Below are 6,625 nucleotides of genomic sequence, written 5' to 3'. Positions count from 1 at the left end.
CAGCCATGCTAACTAAATCTCAAGTATGTTAGTTTGATCCAAAAATCCAAAATGACTAAGCCTTTGTGAGAAGTGGTAGTTGGTGGATATGTGGGAGGTTGGTCCTTGAAAAAACACACCAAGTTCACATACACTAGCCTATCGTATGCCTGAACAACTTTCCAGCTTGACATGTGCTACTGCTCTCATTAAGCCAATTGGATGTTTTCATTGCTTGATATGAAAGAGGTAACGTCATAGTCTCTGTCAGCATATCACGAGTAAAGGATTGGAGAGAGCTTTTTGAGGGAACTTTTTTCTTGATTTTTACTTGCAGTAGCAAAAATAAAACAAAACTCCCTCAAAGAGCTCCCTCCATGTGTCCCAACTGGAGAAATCTTTAGAGGGAGCTTTCTCTCTCTCTCTCTCTCTAATATATATATATTAGAGAGAGAGAGAGAGAGAGAGAGAGAGAGAGAGAGATAGAGGTGGAGGGAAATAATATATCTATATACACACACACACACACACATACACACACACACACACACACACTCACAAACACAATAAACTAAAAAAGACCTCATGTACAAAAATGCATCATGCACATGCACACATACCCATGTTCTATAGAGAGTGAGTTAGACCATCATCGCTATTTTTTACTATTATTATATGAAATTGTATCAAAAAATTTTAAACTTATACCAATTTATTTGATTCACAAAAATGGTAAGAGTATGATTTGCAGATGTACACACACACACACACACACACACACAAAGCACACTCTCACTCTCAAAGTTAGGAGAAAACTCCTTTCTTTTGTTGGTTTTTTTGGGTGGGTATCTTATTGTTATTATTATCATTATTTGCTTATGATTTTTTTTGGATGTGACTTTCAACAAATTTGAATGGTGGCCCTAGTTTGCATTTTGAAGGCTCATAAGAACGACCTTTTCACTAGATGCAGAAAAAAGAAAGTCATATAAGTGCAACCATTGAAGGCCTTGAAAAAGCGCTCATTTTCTTTCTACACAAATTGAGGGAAGAAGTATTGAAGGGACAACAGGTCTATGCACTTTGAGGGCGGTTCTAGCCTGGCAAACTTCGATGATGCTGCAAATTGTGATGGCAGACCATCGGGAGGGGACGAGTGTGCCTGCGAGCTGATGAGGGGAAACAGACCTTTACGTGTTTCTTTCAGCTTAAAGTAGACCTCACCGTGTTTTTTTTTAATGTGATGGTATAAGGTCTATGTGTTGCTGCATAGCATTGCTACACACACACACACACAGAAGAGAGAGAGAGAGAGAGAGAGAGAGAGAGAGAGAGAGAGAGAGAGAGAGAGAGAGAGAGAGAGAGAGAGAGAGAGAGAGAGAGAGAGAGAGAGAGAGGGTCTGTGTTTTGCCTTCTCTCAAGGGTATGTGCTGAGTGTCAGTTTGGATGGTTCCCTGCCTGAGGTTGAAAGTTGCTCTATTTTAATACACTTTAGAAATTCATGTGGGTTTGAATTGTGTGCAATCTTTGTATCTCTTAATGTATTGTTTCTAATCCTTTGTGGGATTGAGTCGTTCTAACTTTTTTATTTCCATAGGCTGCTCGCAACTCAGCTCCCACTACTAGAGGAGTCAAGAAGCCTCATATATACAGGCCAAGAACTGTTGCTCTAAGAGAAATCTGAAAGTATCAGAAGAGTACTTAGGTTCTTATCCGCAAGCTGCCATTTCAGAGGCTTGTACGAGAAATTGCTCAGGATTTTAAGGTATTGTCCTGTCACACCAACATATGGTGTAGATTATAGGTGTGAGGTGCTATAGATTGTTTGCTGCCCAAAGCCAAGTCCTCTTAGATTCATTTCTACGAGTTGCACTTTTAAAGTAAATGTTAATATATATTTGTCAAAACAAAATGCTGGTTTGAGTATGCTTATGTATTTCCTTGTTTTGCAGACTGACTTACGCTTCCAAATCCATGCTGTCGAGGACTATCTAGTGGGTTTGTTTGAAGATACCAATTTGTGTGCAATTCATGCGAAGAGAGTTACGATTATGCCAAAAGACATTCAGCTTGCAAGGCGTATCCATGGTGAACATGCGTAGGCATGGAGAGTATTGAGATGATTTGTGTAGGTAGGATTCTAATATGGACATATTGTTACTCAAGACCGTTTTGGAGTACCCACTCATTGACATGAGTTGGTGCCTCCTTTCCTTTTGATGTCAAGGATGTAATGTGTTTTAGGCCCCTGGTCTATGTACTTATATCCTTAGATTGGTGATGTCACTGACGTTCTTTTAACACCTCTCTAATTTATCTAAAGTTTGACAAGTGATTCATGAGGTTGTGGCCTGTTTGTATAGTAGTACCGGTCTTTTATGTATTGGGTTGAAACTTGTTGTGCTGGTCTGAGTTGTAAAGTACACTACTTGTTGTGTTTTGAAGGAATGTGTAAGATACCTTTGTGGATGGGGCTATGTTGTAAAAAGCATTATGCTGAATCAAGGCTATGCCTAAGCACAAAGTACATATTGACTGCAACACTCTTCTGATGAGTGTAGACTCTATTTGTTCTGTCCAATGGGTATGCACATAAGCTTGTGGAAAAAATTGTCTTATCTACAGGAATATGCGTGGAGTTGTGTTTTGAATTGAGAATTGAGATGTAGTTAGATATTATGGATTTGAACTTATGGAAATGTGTTGGCAAATTGCATACACTTTGGCAAATTGCATACAGTTTGGCAGACTGTATAAAACTAGATCCACGCTTTTGATGTTGTGCATGAGTGAAAGTACCTGCCTTTGTCTGACTTTCCTGTTGTAGTGGTGAGCTTTGTAGGCTGGCTTCTCGTATGCACCCTTTCAAAACTATAGCAATGGCCTTTGATGATGTGGGGAAGATTCTTGCCTGCTGCTTATATGTGAACATGCCCCCTTGCAAATCTAAAGGTTTGTCATGGCCTTTTGAGGTTTGCCATGGCGTTTGAACCAATTTTTTTGTGGCAAATCTGTTCAGATGCTCTTGATGGCTTCGAGGAGGAATTAGGGGTAGATAGCACGTGGAGCAGAGAGAGGGATGCCTTTGGGTTGAGATATTTTGGCTCTGAGTGTGTGTGTGTGTGTGTGTGTGCAAGTCACACTCTTCATGGAGGTTGGCCTCTGCATGATTCCGTCGCCCGTTGCCGACTGTTTGCATATTACGTGCAATGCAAGCTTAGGGCTGAGGCAGGGTAGTCGCTAGCAGAGCTATAATGAGGTAACCTTATGAAGTTGACAAGCTGACAAGGAGGAACAGGAAAGGGGGGTTGAGGACTCTTAAAGGCAACCCATGGTATCACCATTTGTAGAGTGGGAGCAAGATCCAGAGCATGATGAGCTTACATTTTGATTTAAATAAAAACAATACGTCATCTCAGGGTTTAGATCCCTTCTTGGTCCTGACTCCTTCTCTCTCCCTCGTAGAATTGGTGTAACTAAGTCCCTCATGACCATAGCCTTATGCACAGAAGGCTACCTCTCCTTCTCTTTGTCTTGTTTTTAATTATGTACATCTCCTAATGGTCATTTTGCAGGCCTCTTGATTTCATCACTTCTTTTCTCTTGTTTGAATATATTTCACTTGTTTTGAAATGTAGTGGCTTCCTTGACAAGGAAACATGTAGGACCATCACCTATACTTTTTCTTTTAAAACAAAGACAAAAGATGGGAAACTACTTTCCCTACCCTCTAAAAACCTCTCCCTCTAGCTCTCATGCACACCAAACAAAAGAAGTTTTGGACACACACACACACACACACACACAGAACTCCCTCCTAGGCATCAATTTTTAAAGAAAAGGGTATTGCTAAAAGAGGAGGAAACGGATTGCAGCTTTGTTGTCTTTTATCATTCTCTCTCCTTCTCACATGTACACACACACACTCACTCTTACAATATTGTCTCTATGCAAAACAGAAATTGTTGTATCTAATAATAGGTCACTGTACTCTTCAACAGATTGAGGACATATGAGGATAAAAGGAGAAGAAGAGTGATGGCTACAAACCAAGAGAGCCTTGAGCATACACAAGCTTGAGTTGTACTACATAGTAGAGCTTGAAAAACTATTTTCTTACTTTCAATTTATCAAAATTCTATGATAGCTACATATGTTGCGAAGCCAATCAAAGTATAAATTGTAGAACTATATCAATCATCAAGGTACCTCTTGGACATCAGAGTCTTGGAGGTGATTTGCAACATGGCATTACTTCTTGCCACAACTTCACAAGTGTTGTTTAATTCATTGTTTTGTCATCAATTTTAAATTTGGTGAATAAATTGTTTCAATTTTTGTATAAATGTTTTCATATGTATTTGCACACCCATGGGTACATGCGTGCATGTGCACGTACGTGTGCGTGAGAGCGTGCACACACACACACACACACACACACACACACACACACACACACACACACACACACAAGCAAATTAAAACACACCATCACTTGAAATTACACTATTCCTACGAAAATGCATGCACATGTATATACTCCTATGCGCATGTGCGTTCTTGTGTGCGCATGTCACAATCACTCATTCAAATGTAAATAAGCAAAGCTAGAGAATATAACTAAATATACTTCTAATTGGCATGTGTGCACGCGCGCGCATACACACACACACACACACACACACACACACACACAAACACACAAACACACAATAAGAAATTTTGACATAGTGCATATGTATATTGGTTTGTTTTTTACATCCATACAAAATTGATATTTAGGGTTCCATGATGTCAGTGGCATACAAAATTATAGCCAAATATGTAGCAGCCCTAAGGATTTCTCCCATTGTTGATAAAGCTATTACTCCTCATCAACACGGTTTTATCAAAGGAAGGTCAATACATGATAACATCCTGACAGCAATGGTATGAATAGAATACACATCATTTGCTAAGCAAGAGTGTATCTTGCTTCAACTAGATGTGGACAAAGCCTATGATAGAATTGCCTCATCATTCATTGAGGATGTCATGAAATCTCTAGCGGCTAAGCACGCTCGGCCCGGACCGCGAGCCCATGGCATGCATGTCTTGGCTTGAGCTATCGGGATTAGGCATTGGGAAACCCTCCATGACGTCGTAGTCAGAGGAAGAGTCACTAGCCGCTATGTTTGGGTCTTGGTTTGTATTACCTTGGGTCCTCGCCGAGGGCCCGTAACCTAAGGTAGGTGGATAATGAGAACTCGCGTAAGTCAAAATTCTCTCTAGTTGCTCCGTCTCTAGCACACGACTAGAGCGCAGATGCATGTGCCTTTGGCACCCTACAAGCGTCGGCAAATAGCCTCGAAGGTTAACCGCACACTTTTTTAGGCGTCCATTTTCACTCGTTTTTTTAATTTTTTTAATGTTTTCTAATGATCGGTTTTTTTGATTAAAGTGTGTGATAGCGCAAAACGAGTATATCACTCAAAGGGTCACGGTGTGCTTTACAGCACAATGTTCGGTCACGTGAAGCTCCGTTGGTTCTCAAAAAAGTTGATTTTTAGCTATGTGTGAAGCTAAAATACATAATTTTAAAGGGCGACTGAGGCCTGAGCCTGAGTGTGAGCTTGGTCTTGGGTCTGGGAGATATTCCCGATCCCGGTCCTACCTTTTTTTTTTTTTGGGATAAGGTTGCCGCGGCCTGTGCGCGAGCACACACACACACACTCTACCTACCTACTTACAATTGATACACCTATTGTTACACACTAACACACTTCATTAGCTCTCACAGATCTACTTCCTACTTACTGTACTTTGCATTACACAGAACTAACAACCTTAATACTAATACCTTAGCACAGAGAAAACACAGTAACCTTTCAAAACTTCATTAACAAAGAAATACACAGTAGCAACACAAAATCCTTCTTCTTAACACACACACCTTCCTTCCCTACCCTTCCTACAATTGAAATTGCACCACAGAAGAAGCACAAAGTGCCATTCAAGCTTAGTGTATGGCATTCCTTGGCAACGGTGCCAAAAATGTGCGCGTATGTCGCACTTGTCAATGCAAGGAACTTGCCGATACACTGTGTGCGAGCCACAAATGGCTCCAAGCACGCAACTAGCCTAAACTAGTAAGCTCAAAGTTGACGATGGTGAGTCACTCACCGCTCTACGCTTGTTGTCGTGGAGGATTCCTCACCATGAGGAAGAGGGAGGCGCCGCTACGCCGCGCTCAACCGTCTCACCACCGTCGTGCCGCCGCAATGCTCAATCGCACACACACACACTCTCTCTCTCTCTCACGCATACACACACACACACACACACACATACAAGGAGATGAAAAAGAAGAATATGGAGATGGAGCAAGAGCACTCTTCAATTGCACGAATGAGAGAATAAGTGAATTTTAGGTTTAGTTGACTTTTATATGAGCTCTCCCCATTCACACTTGGCGCCCATGCTTAGCCAACTAATCCCTTGAATGTTCCAGTTAGAGTGCACCTCTCATCGGCGATCACTCTTACCCTTTTCCTATTGGACCGACAAGCCCGGTACCTGACTCTACCAAATAAATAATACAACGTCTGACGTAGGTGATAGGAATGTGCATGAGGATTTACAAGAATGGACTTTTAGTGCAGAGTGC

This window comes from Adiantum capillus-veneris, chromosome 18 (genome assembly GCF_014529385.1).
Source record: "Adiantum capillus-veneris isolate H3 chromosome 18, ASM1452938v2, whole genome shotgun sequence".
Classification (NCBI taxonomy): domain Eukaryota; kingdom Viridiplantae; phylum Streptophyta; class Polypodiopsida; order Polypodiales; family Pteridaceae; genus Adiantum; species Adiantum capillus-veneris.
The sequence above is the reverse complement of the archived record's forward strand: the minus strand, read 5'-3'. Positions refer to the sequence as shown.